The sequence below is a fragment of the Poecilia reticulata genome, linkage group LG20, assembly GCF_000633615.1.
Source record: "Poecilia reticulata strain Guanapo linkage group LG20, Guppy_female_1.0+MT, whole genome shotgun sequence".
Taxonomy (NCBI): Eukaryota; Metazoa; Chordata; class Actinopteri; order Cyprinodontiformes; family Poeciliidae; genus Poecilia; species Poecilia reticulata.
Genome location: NC_024350.1, coordinates 13,695,221 through 13,713,322, shown reverse-complemented (window position 1 = coordinate 13,713,322; position 18,102 = coordinate 13,695,221). Strand labels below are relative to the sequence as shown.

At 37.0% G+C, this 18,102-nt stretch overlaps 1 protein-coding gene across 15 annotated transcripts in view; it reads right to left on the bottom strand.

Annotated features, from left to right (window-relative positions):
* The window catches only part of eya1 (EYA transcriptional coactivator and phosphatase 1), a 46,780-nt gene extending 41,795 nt beyond the window's left edge, over positions 1–4,985 (bottom strand). For all 15 annotated transcript variants that reach the window (XM_008396359.1, XM_008396360.1, XM_008396362.1 and 12 more), the window contains exon 1: positions 4,690–4,985. The gene's annotated coding sequence lies outside the window, so the exon portion shown is untranslated. The remainder of the gene's footprint in view (positions 1–4,689) is intronic.
* Between the last annotated feature and the right edge of the window lie 13,117 nt (positions 4,986–18,102).

Genomic DNA, 18,102 nt, shown 5'->3' with positions numbered 1-18,102 from the left:
TAAATTTAAGTTTCTTAGTAAGAGCAACAGGTGGTGCTCATTTGGTTTGTGTGTTTTTTGCAACCAAAAATAATTCCAAAAAGAGAGTTTGTCTTTTTTCTTTACAAGGGAAAGTGCATTTCATTAGAAACAATATAATTTTTAAGGTAAGATATTTTTGAAACTAGAACCATTTTAAAGCAATGCTCTGTCTTGATACCAGTAACCAACCAATGCCTGTTGGAAATATGAAAAAAATTTACAGATAAAAATGTAGTTAAAATTATTAGTGTAATAATTATTATTATGCTATGTGGACGGCAGAAGTAAATGCATTAAACTATATAATTTATTACATTTTGTATTAAATTTGTGTGGAACTTTCCAAAAAGTGTGGTATTTTGACCTAAATTATTAAAAAGCGATAATCTACTGCCTTGATATCCACAATTACGCTAACCCCAACTATTTGTGTCGATGGCTTCCCTTTTGCAAACAAAGGCACATAACTCATGCCTGTTTGCTTGCATATATCTTGCGCAGGGCACTCAGGGGCCCCAGATCAGAGTGGTGTAAATGCACACACACACACACACACACACACACGCACACACACACCAATGCAAGGCACTTTAGAGGCCCCCAGATCAGTGGTGCATCTCAGACAATGAAGCAGACTGGAAACAAGAACATGGAGAGCATATGGAGCCACATATGTTTCCTATGACGCTGCGAATGCCTCTATTACTCTCCTTTAGCTGACAGTTACATTTTGCTGTCCACTCCTGCTTGGGCCTGCCTCTCTGCAAACATCAAGCGGGGCCATATACTTGCATGGTTATGGCTCTATATTAGACTTTAATCTGACCCTCCGTGGGAATAGATGGTCCAGAAAAAGGTCAAAGGTATTCATCTGTTCAGGAAAATAAAAAAAGAGAGATATAATGTTCTTTTTTTTCCCCCAAATTGGAGCAGGATTTTTTTTTTAATGGCCCACTGTTTACATGAGCCAAGGTAACCTGAGCTCGATGGTCTTAAGTTTTTTTTTTTTTTAAACAGGCTTTGCTCTTCACACCATAGCAAAGCCTTCATGAATATCGTTCTATCTTTACAATTTGCCTCCTCTCCCATAACTCGCAACAGAACATAACCATTATATTCCATTCTCACGTTTAAAAATGCAAAAAAACACCAAAAAGTGGGTATTTTCATTCAACACCAATCTCTGTTGAGGGGCATAAAAATAAAACAATATTTAAGAAAAAAATAAATCACAAAGTAAAATCCACAGAGCTAAAAACTATAAAGAAGAAAGAGAAACACATTCTGCCACAGCACGTTAAGAGCGATCACAAGGTTGGGAGGGGGCTCCTGTGGTGGACTAATGTGGTATTCTAAGTGGTGAATGGTGCAGCCCAATAAAGCCATTGACTTGCTGGTGTCTCCACCACCTCCAGCAGGTGAAAAGATGAGGAAAGTAAAAACGAAGGGGAGAGGAACGAAAGCATACATTAAAAAAAAAGGAAACCTTTTTTCTTAACCAGAAAATATTTATCGTGTAAAGAAAAACGGCCACATTCAGCATCTTTGATGTTCATCGTGCTTCAACCTGAACTGCCAAGTCTTTGAAGCCTCAGCAAGAACAAAGAGCAGCTAGATGAAGCAGTAGAAGTGTCATTAAGAAGACGAAGTGCCACAACAAGCTTCATTCACGGTGGTTTGCTAGCCTTTTAGTTTCGCTTTACTTATTTCAAGACCTGCATTGCCAAAGGTAAATATAGCCCGAGCCAAGCTTTTAACATAGATCATCACAACATGCACGGCGTCTGATCTGTGTGACCTGTGTCACGATGCATGCGAAGCCCTTCTCATTCACATTGATGGTGTTGTTTTGGATGCGAAATCTGGGGACTAAACAAATTCTTTTTTTTTTTACATAAATAAAAAGAGAATACACCTAAAATGCAATATACATACTATTAGATATTTTATAGTGTATATTTGAAGTGTGGTTTGTTATAACATTTTCAGAACAATTTTTTAAATCAAAATCTGAGTTTAAAACATCTAATCCCCACTTAAACTGGTCAGCTGAATCCACATGGTAGCCCAGGAAAAATAAATCTACTCGCAAAAGAATGTAGATGTAGACAACAATTGGACACAGATGTTAGGGTACAGTTTACAAAAAAGCTGTGATTCACTTGTGATTGTTTTTGCGTAAAAATACTAGGTGCCAGAAACTCAATATTAAAATATTTGGATTTGTATTTAATATTTTAAAAAGTTATATTTCTGAATTTACAGTGTGTTGATTTGAAAATTGGCCATTACATATATATCCACCAAAAAAAGTTTACTTGTTTAAATTTTATTTAAAAATTTTATTCAACAGTGTGACTTTATTTTCTTGTCTGTGGATAAAAACAGAGTTGTCAGCAGATGCGTGCTGATGCGCAATTTGTCGCTGTAATTTGGATTTAATCTGCTATTGTGCCTCAGCAGGTCTTCCGCAGCCACGTTAAATCTGTTAATACCACCGTTTTCAACCCTCCAAATTATTTCCAGAAGGTGGTTCTGCCTTTGAGAGGCTATCAAATAAGATTTAAGGTGGACATTTTATCACAACCTGCCAACCACTGTGGCCACTGAGGGGCCAGGAGATATTTTTTACAAGCCAGAGCAGAAAGCAGGTCAAGCGACAAATGTTAATGATTTTGTATGTGTGGCGCTTTTGACTTGTACTTTTAATCCTTTCAGTCATAAAATATGTTTTTCTTTTTTTAATTATTATTTTGAAGGAAATATTAGGATAAAATACCTAGCACAAACAGTTTGTGTTTAAAATAATACAATATGTAGTGCCTGGACAATAGGAGAATTCACAATGATCCTCACATCAAGATATTTAGAAGTAAATACAGGAAAGATTTTAGTGATTAGAGATCTGTAAGGCAGTCATCTAAAAGCTCATTTCCTGCTCTTTCAACCACATATTTCACATCCAAACAGTGGCGTGTTAAGAAAACAACATCCCACGGTATTTAGTAAACACCCCCAGCCCACTAATCATCTACTACAGGCTACTTAATGGAGGGTCCCTATTACCTTCTTCCTTCTCTTGTGCCCTGTTTTCAACTCCCCATTTTTCCTCTCTACTTTCTGAATGAAGATGGATCAATTAGTGCTCTGTGTCTTTCACCGTTTTCAATCTGCAGGCCAAAGACCCGGCCGACTAGACGCATCCAATACGAAAGACATCAGTCCCTAGGCAAACAATGCCACCGTCACCGGCGCACATTGCAGCCAGACATGCGTGGAGCGCTAAAGCCAGGGAGACCCTAATCTCTGTCAGTGTAAAGCAAATAGGCAGTGTAAACAGCCTTTAAATCAGCCTGCTCATTATCTGTTAATTGAGTAAATACGGTTATTGTTTGTGTGTGAATAGCAGCAGCAGGCAGTCACACACGCTGTCACGCTTGTCTTCATGGCACAGAGGACAGGCAGGCTGCCTCACTAACGCTCATTTCCTCTCTTTCATTAACACACAAGAAAGAGAAAGAATTAGATGCCGAACAAAGTCAACAGGAATAAAGGCCAACCTCTAAAAGATATGTTCCTATCACACATACTTACACTCCGAACTATAATTTTGTACTTTATTTTTTTCTACTTTCAAGGTAAGCAAGGGCTCAAAGGCAAGAACATTAAATCCGAACATCCTTCAATTAGCGAGGCTGGTGATTACAGCCGGATGAATCACCATCATCTTCCCTGCACATGAAATGATGGCGAGCGGAGACGCCGCTCAGCCGGGAGTCGAGGCCTGTCGTCCTGGTGAGACGTTCGAGGGCTCTCGGGTCTCCCCGCGGCATTCCTGGCCTCAGCAGATGGCATTGGGTGTCAGCTGCTTTGACTGTGTTCGTTTTCTTGAGTCTGCTTGGAGAAAATTAACTACTGCAGTATAAAATACGCCTTCTTTCTCGAATAAAAAAAAGCTGAACTGCACCTAAGAAAAGGACAGGAAAACTAAATTGGCAAATATTTACACAAGGATATTAAATTTGATGTCACTTAAGCAATTTTAATTTCTAATTTTATTGACGAACAATACAGGTTATAGATTTTAGAAGACATCTAAATATGTTTTTTTTTTATTATTTATGTATTAATTTGTGCATTCTAAACCTTTTGTGTCACATGTAAAATTACCTGAAAAAGTGACGTACAGTATTTAATAAATATTTAACATGCAGGTGAAAATTAATACCTAAGTAACAATATTTTTATATGGTGTTACCAGATTCCTTTTTAAATTAAATATTGCATGTAATTTTCTCTTACATTTTAAGTTTTAGTAACTGTTGTATTTTTGTAAATGTTCAAGAAGGCCTTTATTTTATTTACTTATAATTAATTAATTTTATAAATGGCCAAAAATCTCTTAAGTTTTGGATTTTGTTTTTTAATAATTGCGATCTTGCAGAGTTTCTTTAAATGTTGATAATATCACAATATTTGGCCAAAAATTAAGAGAACAAATAATACCAGATTTCTGGAAATTTGCAGCACTTGGGAATTACGTACTGTAATAGTAATTTCTGTGATAAAATAACTAATTGCGGAGTCAGTCACACCAAAAGCCAAGACAAGTTAAGACAAGACAGTTAGTTACGTCAAACATGAGAAAGAAATTAAAGTTATACTCACTGCTATTACAGTTGAATCCCTGTGCGTTTATCCCCTCTTTTTATCTTCCCCTTTAAAAAAGAAATCTTCTGGAAAAAGGGTCGGGCAGTCCAGCAGAGAGGACAACACGCTGTCTTAAACAGCTCTCAGAGTGTTGGTAGAATCTGTAGCGCAGTAAATGTAAACTACAGGACTACGTTTTTTCCTTCTCATTTTAGGTGTTGGAACCCATTGAGCCCGGGTCGGTATCTCAGGAGACTGTCTTATTGAGAACGAGAGTTGTCCGATTACTGCTTCAGGCAGTGACTGGTGAGTGTCTGAGGAAGAGGGGGGAAAAAGGAGAGAGAGGGAGTGTGAGGGCAACGCAGAGGCAGGGAGGGAGGGAGGGAGGAAAGCGGTGAATGAGTTAGAGGGAGAGAGAGGCTGCTGCTGCTGTTTGAAAAAGCTGAAAAGTTGCTTGGCGCTCTCACAGGAAGACTTTGGGGCTGGAGGAGGCACAGGGGAGTTGTGCCGCACACAAGCTCCTCCATATGTCATTCACTCCCAGCTTTAAGAAAAAGAGTCCTCTCCAGATTGTATCAGTGCAGACTAAGACAATGCTTAACAGCAGGCTCTGCTCACACAGCCTGAGGGCTCAAACTTTTCTTCTCACCCCCCTCCTCTTTCTCTCTTGTTTTTGGTATGCTCATTTTTTCTCCCCACCGCAAACCACATCTTTTTTTTTTTTTTTTGGTTTTTGCTTTCTCTTGCGAGCTCAGGGTCAAAGATGGATTTCTTTCTGACACAGAAGGACTTCAGAGAGCAAACAGAGGGCTAGGTCATTAGCTTATAGGTGATGGGGAGCCAGAGGTTTAACAACGGCCGAGAGTCTCGCCTCTGCCCGTCTCCGCAGCACTCTAGTGGAAGTCCTCCGTCAACACATACGCACAGCGTCTATGTGCAAGGTAATGATTGCCTTCTGTCTGCTCCAGGTTATTATTTCAACTGAGCAAAGCTGCATCGCAGGGCCGCACTGCTACCGATGAGCTGAAACTGGTGATTTATTCAAGCTGGTGATGAGGCCTGAACAGATTTAGCTGCAAAATGTCATGACATTATTTCTAAGGATATCATTTGTGTGTAAACTGGTCAAAATACCAGTGAACCATTAAAAATTTGTTTAATTTCCATGCCTTAAAAAGAACCTGCAGATGAAAAACCAAATGTAATACTGACAAATGATTACGAGGAAAGAGGAAATCATACATTTAGTATGGTAAGGAGGTGGTGAGAGAGAAAAAACACCCACGGCTGGAAGAATAGTACTGCTGTGTTTCAGTCTGGACTTCTTTTAAAACTCTGTTACCTCCTCGTCAGTTCTTTATAATAAGTAACAGAGATGGGCTGGTTCCCGGTATCAAGGTATGGAAATATTTCAAAAGTTACTGTTTAGAAAACTGCTGAAATCTTCTGTCATTCTGTCCCTATGGTTACTTTTAAAGTGCATTTAAAGAGATATTGAAAGTTCCTATGAACATGCAAAACCCTAGTGGTTAAATGAATTATTATTTTAAATAAACATTTAAATAAATGTTCCCTCCTGTCCCTCCTGTTGTATTTCTGTCTGAACTCTGCTATACCTAATTAATCTGGTATAAAAAATAGCTATATAAGTATCACTATAGGGATATGTCTAATATTAATGTCGAGGGTTTTAAACAGGTTTAGCTTTAAAACCATTAGAATTTTCATTACACTATTCATACAGATTGAAGTCCTTTTAATGACAAAGCTCTGGAGTGATCTAATTTTTCTAGGCATGCTTGAAACTGGGAGAAACAGTGCTACTCCTCTCCAGCTGTTGCTGTGCACTGCCTGTTAGCTTGCTGAAAAAAACTACACTATGTTGCTTAAGGAGAGAGGTGGAGTAAATACACTTACACAAACCAACAACAACAAGTTTATATTAACTCTCCTGTTTTAGCAGCTGCAGTTCGACGTGGTTCAAATGCCATCACAGAGGTACATCAATGCTTTAAAAACATTGAAAAACAATTACGTTTCAAAACCGGTGACATTTTCCAACCTACCTGTCCTACAACTTTAATATGAACGAGCAGAGTTCTCCCCCCCCCGCCCCCGAGTTGTGTGGAGCATACAGTGACTCAAAACTGCCCCTCCCAAACATGTTGCTGTGTTCTACTTGTCAGCTGGTTGAAAGAAGGCATACAGGAAAGACAAATTTGGTTGTTTGGAATTATTTTCAGCTTCCATGGCATGGAGACCAAAGGAGAACCAGCCATCAGCATTATTAATTCAAATCTATTCAGCTATATAGCATTAATTTATAACAAATATCATCTTGTGGCACTTTACATGATCCTACAGATCCAAGGTGTATACAGAAAAATATCATCTAATCAAAACTTTCACATAGGCAGATTCACGTTTGATCCCATTCACTCTGTTTTGATCATATTTATAATACAATGCAGTGAAATTCCTTTTTTGATATTTCATTTTGTGCAAAGGAATGTCTTTTTAAAACTCATCCATGAGCAGCCTGTCGGTCAACTTCAAATTGGCAAGATGAGTATTTATAATATCAGAGTGCTATACAATAGAGTCACTCTACAAAGAAAATAAAGATAAAGAGAATATTGTATACAATGAGTCAATTTACTTTAAGAATTGTACTAAATTTTGCATTTGTTTATTCTGCAGACGCTGGTTAACTTAATGCTTAAGTTCAAGTGCCAAATTAAAACAAACATAAACATGTTTTACACATAACAAAATACCTATCATGTTACTTTAAGGGTAGGATGAGTATTTGACCCTGTGTTTAACTTAAAAAATATTTGATTATAATGCAATTTTTTCCCTAAGTTTGTGTAGATGTGATGTAAAACTGTGGCATAACCATTTAATTATTGCATGTGATCATTACCTTTACTTTAGGCTGTGCAAATCTTTTTAGCCTTTCATTGCAACTCCAGCTGATTATATATGCCTTAATTCATTAAGCTGGCAAGGAACACTAGTTGTAAATTAGCTATGACCAGAAAACACTATACATGACATATATAATGTAAAGAATTATTCACTACTTTTATCTCTTTTAAATAAGATAAATAAATAAAAATAAACAGATTATCATACTGTGAGAACCCCCTAGTCACCTCATCTTGAGGAATTTAAAAATGCGTTAATGAAAGACAACCTTTTAAATGTGATTTCTAATGATTATTAAAGTCATAAATTAGTCAGTTCTTGTTTGAGTAGCTCCGCTGTAACTTATCCAGCCAAACAAAACTGTGCCAACATGAGCATAACTGAAATCAATAAAGAAATGAACAAAATAGATCAATCATCTTTCCTGACTGAACCACACAGCAGTGACAGTGTGGACATTGTCTGAAAAAGAACACTCTGGTTCATTTTCCAACCCAAATGCCCAAAGGTAAAGCTATACGATCACATGATAGCATCAGAGCATGAAATATATTGCATATAGAGCAGGTTGCTGATAACTCAATTGACTAATAAAAGATGCTGGGGGACTCTCAGGTAACTATTTCAATAGCAGCTAGGCACACATTCCAGTTATGTAGCTGCATTCAGGCATTGGCTCTCTCTCTCTGTGTCAATAAGCAGCTGTATAAAATTAGATGGAGACGAAATTTTGCAAGTGAGTTATTTTCAAATTCCATGGTATAATCATGCAGCATTGTTTATGCCTTAAATAAACTTAGATTTTCCTCCTGAATGCAGTGCTCTGCGGCATGTTTTGAATAAGAGGTCCAATCATCGCAACGGTTTGACTGAAGAAGAAATAAATTAAAGGCTGTCAAACCCAAACAATCTCACTAGAAGGGCAAATTAAGCTTTAAATTTTAAATTGCGATTGCGTTGACTTACTAGAATTAAACATTTGCACATGTTAAAAAAAAGCAGACAGATTTAAAACTGAGATGTGTTATGCAGAAACAATAAAATTATAATTTGTGCAACAATAAAACCTAAATTCCCTAGTGTCTGCCAAATGGAGGCTTAACAGAAGATGCACAGATACGGTCCAGTTGACATAAGCGCTAAAACGGCACTTGCCAAAAACTATATCAAGTAAGAAATTTGAGAAGCAAGCTAAGATTAAATGTGAAGCCGTTCTTTATTAAGGATTATCTTGATGGGACTCAATGGTCTTCATGTGGGGTTGCAAGGATGCCTGTCTGCAATTTAGAGTGAGGAGAGATCTGAACTGTCCTCCGCTGCCAATAGGTTATCCCCTCAGCTACTCACACACATGAAAATAGACCTAACTCCAATTTCCAGATTCTGTTTTTAAGATAAGGGCTAATGCAAATTTAAATAGACTCTTACTACTTTTTAAGTGACTTTTTCTTTTTCTTTTTTTTTTAACAATCTGATAAAGTGAGTTTACTTATCTTGACTTAGAATATATAAACAGTCTGAAGGAGGTAGGAACACTGTGACAAGGGATCAAATGGTTCAGATGAAACAAAACGCTCACACTCTGGCGACACAGTTGCAATATTTTCACATGCATGTGCTGCAACATTGTTTGGGTAGAGCTACTACAATGTTTATTCAGCATCACACATTGGGAGGATCAGGTTCCTTCTTTGACATACGTCTCAGCAGAGCATTACACATTTTAAACCTACAGCCCAAGAAGGGAAATCTGAACTTGGGATAACTTTGAATAAAATAACAGTTTTATATATTTTTACAGTCATTAGCAACTGAAGTGTTCAACTGTTGATTTAAAATGAAATACAAAGAAAAAAAAAAGCTTAATTATATATGCCTCTTTTAAAAAGCTTAAATATTGCCTCTGAGTCATGTGGGACAAAGTTTGCATGATGTCAATTTGTTGAAGAACACTGTTACTGTGATGTACTGGAACATCCAGTACCTTACAGAACCAAAACAATAGCGGTTAAGTGAAAAGCCATACCCGTTCAAATAAATTTTGAAATAAAGCTTTCCTCTCTTCCTGCTGCCATCTAACAAATCTCTGCTCTGTTATTTAAAATCTTGGTTAAAACATAAAGGCATGTTTAGACTTCCCAATATCAAGGTATAGCAACGTTTTTAAAAGTTACAGTTTTTTCATCATGCACTTTTTACGATTCAGTGTACTTTTAGTGAGCACAGATTTCTCCCACTATAGGGAGAATACAGCACTGGCCTTCCTCCAAATGTTACTGATTATTGCTGGTCAGTTGGCTGAAAGAAGTGTACTACACCTTTGTCTTGCTGACAAAATAAAAAAATCCAGCCGCTAGGAAGCACAGTTATGGTGTGGAAACTAATTGGGTGTCATCTTTCAACCTTATCAAGGTAATGTGAAACTACAGTTATAAAGCAATGAGCATCATTTATGTAAAGTAGCAGATTTTCTCATTGACATGATCAGTTGGAGGGATAACTATAATTAGCAGAGCAAGCTGCAAAAACTTTGGTGTATATACTGTGATACCACGAAACCGTGATATTTTTACTCTGTTTTCATATCATCAGGATCTCATGCCTAAGCTCATGTGACAAATAAAATAAAGCAAAGTAAATAAACTAAAACCAGAACTACTTTGAGGATCAAAACCAAGTTACTGTGATATATGAAAATGCCTTTCAGCACAGTATATACAGCGAAAAATTCACTCATCTAGGAAGCTCTCATTAAACTCCAAAGGAAGTCTTTCAGGATGACAGACTCTGACCACAAAAAGGATTTTGACAGTGCAGACAGATAATTTTGAAGTCCCTTTAGGTAAATTAGTAGCAAGTAGAGTGCTTTCAAGTGGTGAATGAAAGTTCTGAACGTTTCATAAACAAACATCAGGTTGGCCTGCTTTCTCTGAGGAGCAGAGATGAAAGTAAACACAGCATACCTCAACATGGAAATACATGGGAGTTTTCTTCCACAGACAGCCAGGAACAAAGAAAATGGTTAACCTCTTGGAACGTCAAAAGCTAAAAATAACAGAGTGGCCTTTCTGTGTAGTTATTACAGGTCCAAACAAAACAAGCACAATATTTTTTCTGAATCAGGTGAAATATTTTTTTTCTTCTACCATGTTAAAATTGTTTCGGTTTAAACTTTTGCTCGTGTAATTATCAAAAGGAATTACTATATTCTGCAGTTGTTACGGTGCATACAAACCAATCTGTAGTTAAAAATCTCTATGGATACATTTGTCTATGCCATCTGAGTACACTTTACGGCCAGCGAAGCACACCTGGGGAAAGTCTGAGAGGACCTCAAAAATCCTCAGACAAAACTTTATTGCTCTCCAGTGGCCCTAAAAGAGCAAAACAAGCACACTTTGGAGACCTATTACTCAGAAAGAGACCTTTCTGAGTACTGCTGAAGGCATTACACAGCGAACACATATCCAAATGAAAGTCGTTAATCACACATATGAGATAATTAAATTGTGTAACCACTGGCATCTTTTTAAAAGTATGACTTAGTATTATTTTTTTATGATTTTATAATAAAATGAATAGAAAAATACGTCATAGTTTTGGCATGAAATTATATTTAAACAACACAGCTTTAAAAAAAATATCAATTTTAGAGGTGAATAAATCAACAATTCAAAGATGGGGGCCTGATCAGTGCTCAGCTGAACAAAGAAGACAAAAATGATTATTAAATTACAAGGAGATGTAAGATCTTAAAATTATTCTAAGTTGAATCTTTGTAAAAACAGCAAAAATTCAAGGTAAATAGAAAATAGAAAAAAATACTGTGGATGGTCTTTTCAATTTATTTCAAAACAGAGAAAGAGATCGAAAATTAAAAATATTTTTAACAACTTAAACTTAAAAATAATAATAAAAACAGCATGTTTTGCAAAGCTTCACTAGAGTTATAATTTGAGTATACATGCAAGAAGCAAGTAATCTTTGCTTACAACCTGATCAAACAGTGCTAGATGTTTTAAAAGTATTATCCAAAGTGGCAGTAAGTGAGTACTGTGGTGATAATCTGACATTCTGATTTGAAGACAGAACCTCAGCTGTAACACTACTAAATCAAAATCAGCTGCACCCTAAAATACCAATATGTTTGGTAATAAATTTTCAACATCACCCCTAACGGCAGCATTTGTCAGGGTCACCCCAACTGTCTGAGATTGGCTTCTTACTGGGGCAATCCAGGCGCCCCGTAATGTGGCACTCCCCATCTCCTCCACAGCTGCCCAGGTCAGTGGAGCAAAGGGAGCCAGGCTGCTGATCAGACGGCTTGCAGTGGGACCTAGACCACAGTCATCAGTAGAACTTATGTTCAGCACACCACCAACTCCCAGTAGGTTAGAGTGCAAAATGCAGAGGTTATACACATAACTGTGGCCTTGCAATCCCCCTCCCTCAGGCTCACTCCGTGTCTCCCCTCTCTGACTCACTTATCCAAACCCCCACTAGTCCAGCCACTGTGACATTTGTGAAGCCAGGAGTCCACATAACAAAAACACATTAGGCAAATGTCTGGGGTCAAACGTCTGTTTGAATTGGCCAGATGAAAGACACTTAGACTGGGCCTGCGCCATTCTCCTCAATGACTAAACCCAGTTACAAAAGACTTAGTGCTGTGCAAGCTGGGGTTCGTCTTACTGACAATATAGATGTGCTTTCACTATATCTAAGCCAGGAACATTACTATACAGCCATCTAACTCAAAGGACTATAACAGACACAACACAACTTTAGGATCATTTATATTTAACCTACATCCACATTTGTCCACAAGAAGCAAGTGGAAGTGAGCACAGCTTGATGAATAGGAACTCCCACTGGACACCAGCTCTAAGAAGTACTCCAGACTTAACAGCTGAGCTTAGCTATAGACATTACTTTGTGTATGTGCAGTGCAAAAAGTTATGCATGGATTATTTGGTCATGAGTAATCTATTTCTAGCAGCAAACATACTGAGCATCACCATTTTAAAGTGTGCACAAAAGTTAACATTAGAACTACAGGAACTTTCCAGTCATGGATAAAGCTGGAGGGGCTTTATAATTTGCATATGATAAAGTTTACAACATTTTTGTGACTTTTTCATTTCGAACATAGGATTCCAGCTCATAAGTATTTATAAAAAAGCATAAAAGAAGGAAGGAAAAAAAAGTACATTTGGGATGCAAAACTCAAACGCCAGAAGCTGCAGAGTACAAAATATATTTGGTGAGAAAGTCAGGCAAAATTTTGTAGACTGTAGTCTTATACCCCTGTTCTCACTAGAACTGCTTCCCTGATGCACCAAGGCAGTTTAGTCTCTTGGAGTGAGCAAAGATTAATAAAAATATCACTTTTCTACACATAATCAATCCCATATTTTACTCAAGAGGGCATAATTGTGCTGTAGTAATGTAGCACAATTCAGAGGACACCATTAGTCATGCCATTCAACTCTGAGCATTTGTGATTAGTTTCTACTCAACTACATGAGTTTTTACAATTGAAAAAGTTACTTTAAGTTAACACCACATGTGGATAAAAGAAGGGAAGTTGCAGCATCCATATTCACATTGCTCAGACATGGAGAACTAAAACAAAGGCAGGTGCATTTAATTATCGAGGATAAATACACAGGAGGAACATTTGGAGAGAGCACACTGTGTGCACAATTATTAGGCAAGTCTTATTTTTGAGGATTATTTTTTTTATTAATCACCAACTAGAGTGTTCTCTGTTAATCCTAAATACTAATAAATCCAGAATGCTAGAAAGTAAAAATGGAGTTTGGGATTTCTTGGGAGAATATCCATGTGTGCACAATTACTGTGCAGACTTATTACTCAACTAAATGAAAAACACATATTTTCCCCTTTCACGTTTTGGTTTTGATTTTTATCTGTTCAAGTGAGAATTATAAATAAGTCAAAACTTTCCAATAGACATTTCTGAAGTAAATACCACTCTTTTTCAACAACAGTGATAAATCTTCTACTCATGACGTCTGACAGTTTCTTGATCTACTGAGTATCAACCTTTTACACAGCAGCAATCCCAGACACTGTTCGGAGAGGTGAACTGTTTTTCTTCACTTTTAATCTTTTGTGGAAGAACTGCCCAAAAGTTCTCATTTGGGTTCAGGTCAGGTGAGGAAAGGGGACCATGTCATAACTTCTCATTTTTACCATCATTACCGGCTAACCATTAAGAGGAATAGTTGGATGCATGTGAGGAAGTTTTGTCCTGGCATGAAAAATAACTTTTTGAAAGATGTAGACTTCTTGCAGACACATTTCTTTTGGCCCTTTTGACTATTTGAAGCAAATCGTTTGATCACACCCCAGCATCTTAGTGAGTTCAAGAGTGCTGCTTCCTTCTGAGAGACTTTTTGTAATTACTGAGTTTTTAAGAGTCAGTCAATAAGTAAAAGGAGATGCTAAATAATCACATCAATCACATCTTGATCTAGGGTATCTTTTAGATCATGTCACACAGAGATACGCATCACCCGCACTGCTTAAATCCATTAAGCATTCAAGTTTGTCCAGTATAGACTTAGAAAATATGCCTAAAAATGATCTTGTAATCAAAATGCTCACTTCGCTAATAATTGTCCTCACAGTGTAGTGTTAATTCATATGCCAAATAAATGTGCAGCAACTTATTCATGACACAAAAGAGGATACTGTGATCTCTTAATTTTAAGAGATTGTCATGGTAGAAAAGCATGAACTTAACGACTAAAAACCAAATTTTTCTTTAAAATGCAGGATTATTTAACAATCTAAGTCTTGGATTTAAGGGAAGTAACAACCCAAAGTTAAGGGATAAGGAAATAACACTGTTTATGTTTGGAAAGATATCTTGAGTTAGGAGTCAACAGCCAGATTCCCACAAATTGATGAAGTTTATTAGGTTTTCTTTTTACTATCGGTCTTACTTTTTGTGTCCTGTCAGTAGACATCTGCTGATGTCATCTTTTTAGTAGAAATACAATGTATTTTCTGTCTAAAGCAAAAAAAATAGATTGGCAGGTTTCCAGATGCCATGGTAACGGATGTTATCATGGATATATGGAAATGTGAAATCTGGTTTAGAGGACTATTTCTTTGCCAACAGAGAGAACATTTGTGATTTATTTATATTTTGTACTTTTTTCCATTTTCTGCCTCTGAAATATAATAAAGGAGTATTTAAATGGAGGCCCAATCCACATGCTAAGCCCTGGTGGCTTCCATTTATAATTATTACTTATCACTATAGTCATAATTAAGAAAGAAGACAGCTTTTCGTTCACCGTTTTACTAACTTTGTGCTACCACCATCAAGTTCACAGGAAGTGCTGTCAAAGTTAATTTTAATATGAAAAATTAACCAAGACTGTCTCATTCAAGGTAAAGCTGAGCAGAACCAAAAGCAAAAATAAACTACATGTTCCTAAAATTGGAATAATAACTAACATTGCCTTTGCACGGAGAGCACAGACTTCCTGATGCAGCACATTTTTTTTACAAACACATCATTGTGAGGTGCGCCAATAAAACTTAATGATATGCAATATTTGTTTCCTCTTGAGGTGTTTGCAGCAGCAGTTGCCCTGCTAAAAGGTGACTTCCCCTTGGAGGAAATGGAATTTGCGATGAACTCTCCACAAAACACTTAGTCTTTGTTCTTGCACATGCACAGTGATGCAGTTGGTACCACTGTTGCCTTGTAAGAAGGTTCAGAATTCGAAACCTGGACCGAGGTCTTTCTGCATGGAGTTTCCATGTTGTCGCTGCGCATGCGTGTGTTCTCTCTGAGTGTTCTGGTTTCCTCCCACAGTCCAAAAATATGACTGTCAGATTGATTGTTCTCTCTAAACTCTCTTTAGGTGTGTGTGTGTGTGTGTGTGTATGCATAGTTGTTTGTGCTGTCTTCTCTGTGTTGCCCTGCCAGGATGTACCCTGCCTCTCGCCCATTCACCTCTGAAGGTAGGCACCAGCACCCCTCAACACCCCACAGGGGATAATTGAGAGTTACAAAAATTGTTTTTCTTGTTAGTATTTGGATTAAACTGCTTAGTACAAGCTGATATATAGTGAGGATTTTCAGAAGCAGTAGAGAATGCAAGTGTTTTTTTTTTTTGGGGGGGGAGGGATGACTTCTAGTGGGACACTCCCTATGGAGGTGTGAAATAGTCCACAGGTGTAAAAAACAATGGCGTACAGCACTGTACTGCGCGTGCTACTTAACCAGTTCAGTATAACACAACTTCTGATACAGAATATATGTTAAATGAACACTTACTTCATCACATGCAGAGAGATGCTTCTTCACAGTTAGGAGCCTAGCACTTACAAGCCACTGAGCTAAAGGGGCCTGATCATCAAAATGTACTATTGAAAATGTAATATTTTCTAGTCATTTGGTGAGATCCTTTTGATTGCAGCTACAGCAGTGCCTATATATGAGCTGCACAATAGAGTTCAATATAGACTTGTTAAATTACATGGAAAGCTGCCAATCCGGTGTGGGTGTGATTAGATTGTTGCCTTGGCTAGAGGCCAGTGCTGCCACTTGTCCTTCAACTTCTCTGATGACTAATCCTCACAGATGTGTTCAGGCTACATGTCACTGGTAAGCTACCACTGCTGCTGTAACACTCGTCCATACAGAGTACCCAGGATATGGTGAATGCAAATGTAAGCAATTGATTAGGGTAATCTTTGTAAATGATTACTTTTAAGACCTTTTCTAAAGGACAATTACGAATTAAATTCAAGAGAGATATTGAATAAAACCTATGTCAGCTCAAAAAAATGGCACTTTTCCACCCTGGCATATGACCTGAGTACTTTTACAACTAGGTTATTTAACTTGAATGTTTTCCTGCAATGAATTTTAAGAATCATAACAAATCCTAGGAATGAGTTTGCTGTGACGAGAAATCCATGATTGGATATTGTATAAGAATGTTTAGAACTGAATTGTCAAAACAAGCAATTATGAACTAGTAAGAAACTCCAGGAGCAGAATTATTTTGCACACTTTCAAGAAAGACTGAACATCCGGGAGTAAATTTTGTCTGACTTGTTTGTTTTCTCAGTTTGATAATACTTGGGTTCCTCGGCCAAATCGCAGCACTGTTGGATACATCAAACACATTTTTTAAAATAAAAAAAGTTGTAGAAATAAGCACATATTGAATGCACTTAAAAATGTAATACATGAATAAATGTTTGCTCTATCATGGTAAATCTTCCATATTTCATTCTAGTTAAGATCCTATATAGAGATTATTAAATTGAAGAGTTTCCAATTTAATAAAAGTCTTCAATGTATTAACTGAAGACTAATTGAAGAAACACTCCAGAAGAACAATCCCTGGCCTTGTAGAGATCATCCCTGCTCTGGCTGATTTATGTCATGGTGTGAGTCTTTGTCTGGTGTAAAAGGAGAATAAGGAATTTTGATAAAATATATTACAATTTTAATCCTGTAATGGCACTAATTTTCAGCTAGTTCTTGATAAGTTTTACATATTTAATAAAGCAGTACAATTAAAAATGTTTCCTACAATCATGTAGCTCTGTTCATTGGTACAAGTCAACATTAGAAGGACTGATATTTACTTTATGTGCTGTCTCAAAAGTAAAAGAAAAATACAAAGAAAATACAAAATATCTTCTATAAGATATTTTGGAATTGGAGTTAAACTTCAACTCCTTTGCCTCTAGGAATATTTTTTTTCTTAAAATCTGAACTGTAAATCTCGTCAGACAGTGAATACATATTTTGTGATGTGATGAAAACAGATAAATTCTCCTTTTAAAACTACATTGTTGGAAGATAAATTATATGTTTTAGTGAACTCTGCTGATATATCCCCGATTCAACAGGACTTTGTTAAAATCAAAAATTCAGCCACAACAAGTCTGCTTATGCTGGGAATCCCCCATTACTCCAAAATAAACATTGCATTTGTTACAGGGATCCATTTCTACAATGAGAAGCATAAAGCACAAAATTGGAAATTTTGTAATGGACTGTGAAGTTTTTATCCTTTTGATTTGGTTACTTTATGACCGAAGCAGCAGGTGTTTTAGTTCTAAAAACATCTAGTTGGCTCAACCACAACAGGAGAAACATTGTCTTCTTTTAATATGTGACTTAGCAAAGCTTTCTGAGCTTATGTCTACCAGCTAGACAGGTCCAAAAGTAGCTCAGCAGCCTTGTATCGAAACAAACAGCAGCATTAGTTCATATTACTTACCGGAGAACAAAATTTTTATAGCCAAAAACAAAAACAAAACAAAATCCTTCCATTGCCACAGAAACTAGGTGGAAGAATAGAGCATTTTGTAGGTGGAACAGGTAAAACTAGTCAGGCTATTTAGAAGACATTTCTCTCTCAATGAGAGCTGTCAAAGGATTGGCAAGGGATAATTGAGAAGTTTGTTAATTTACTAGGTATACATCTCTGG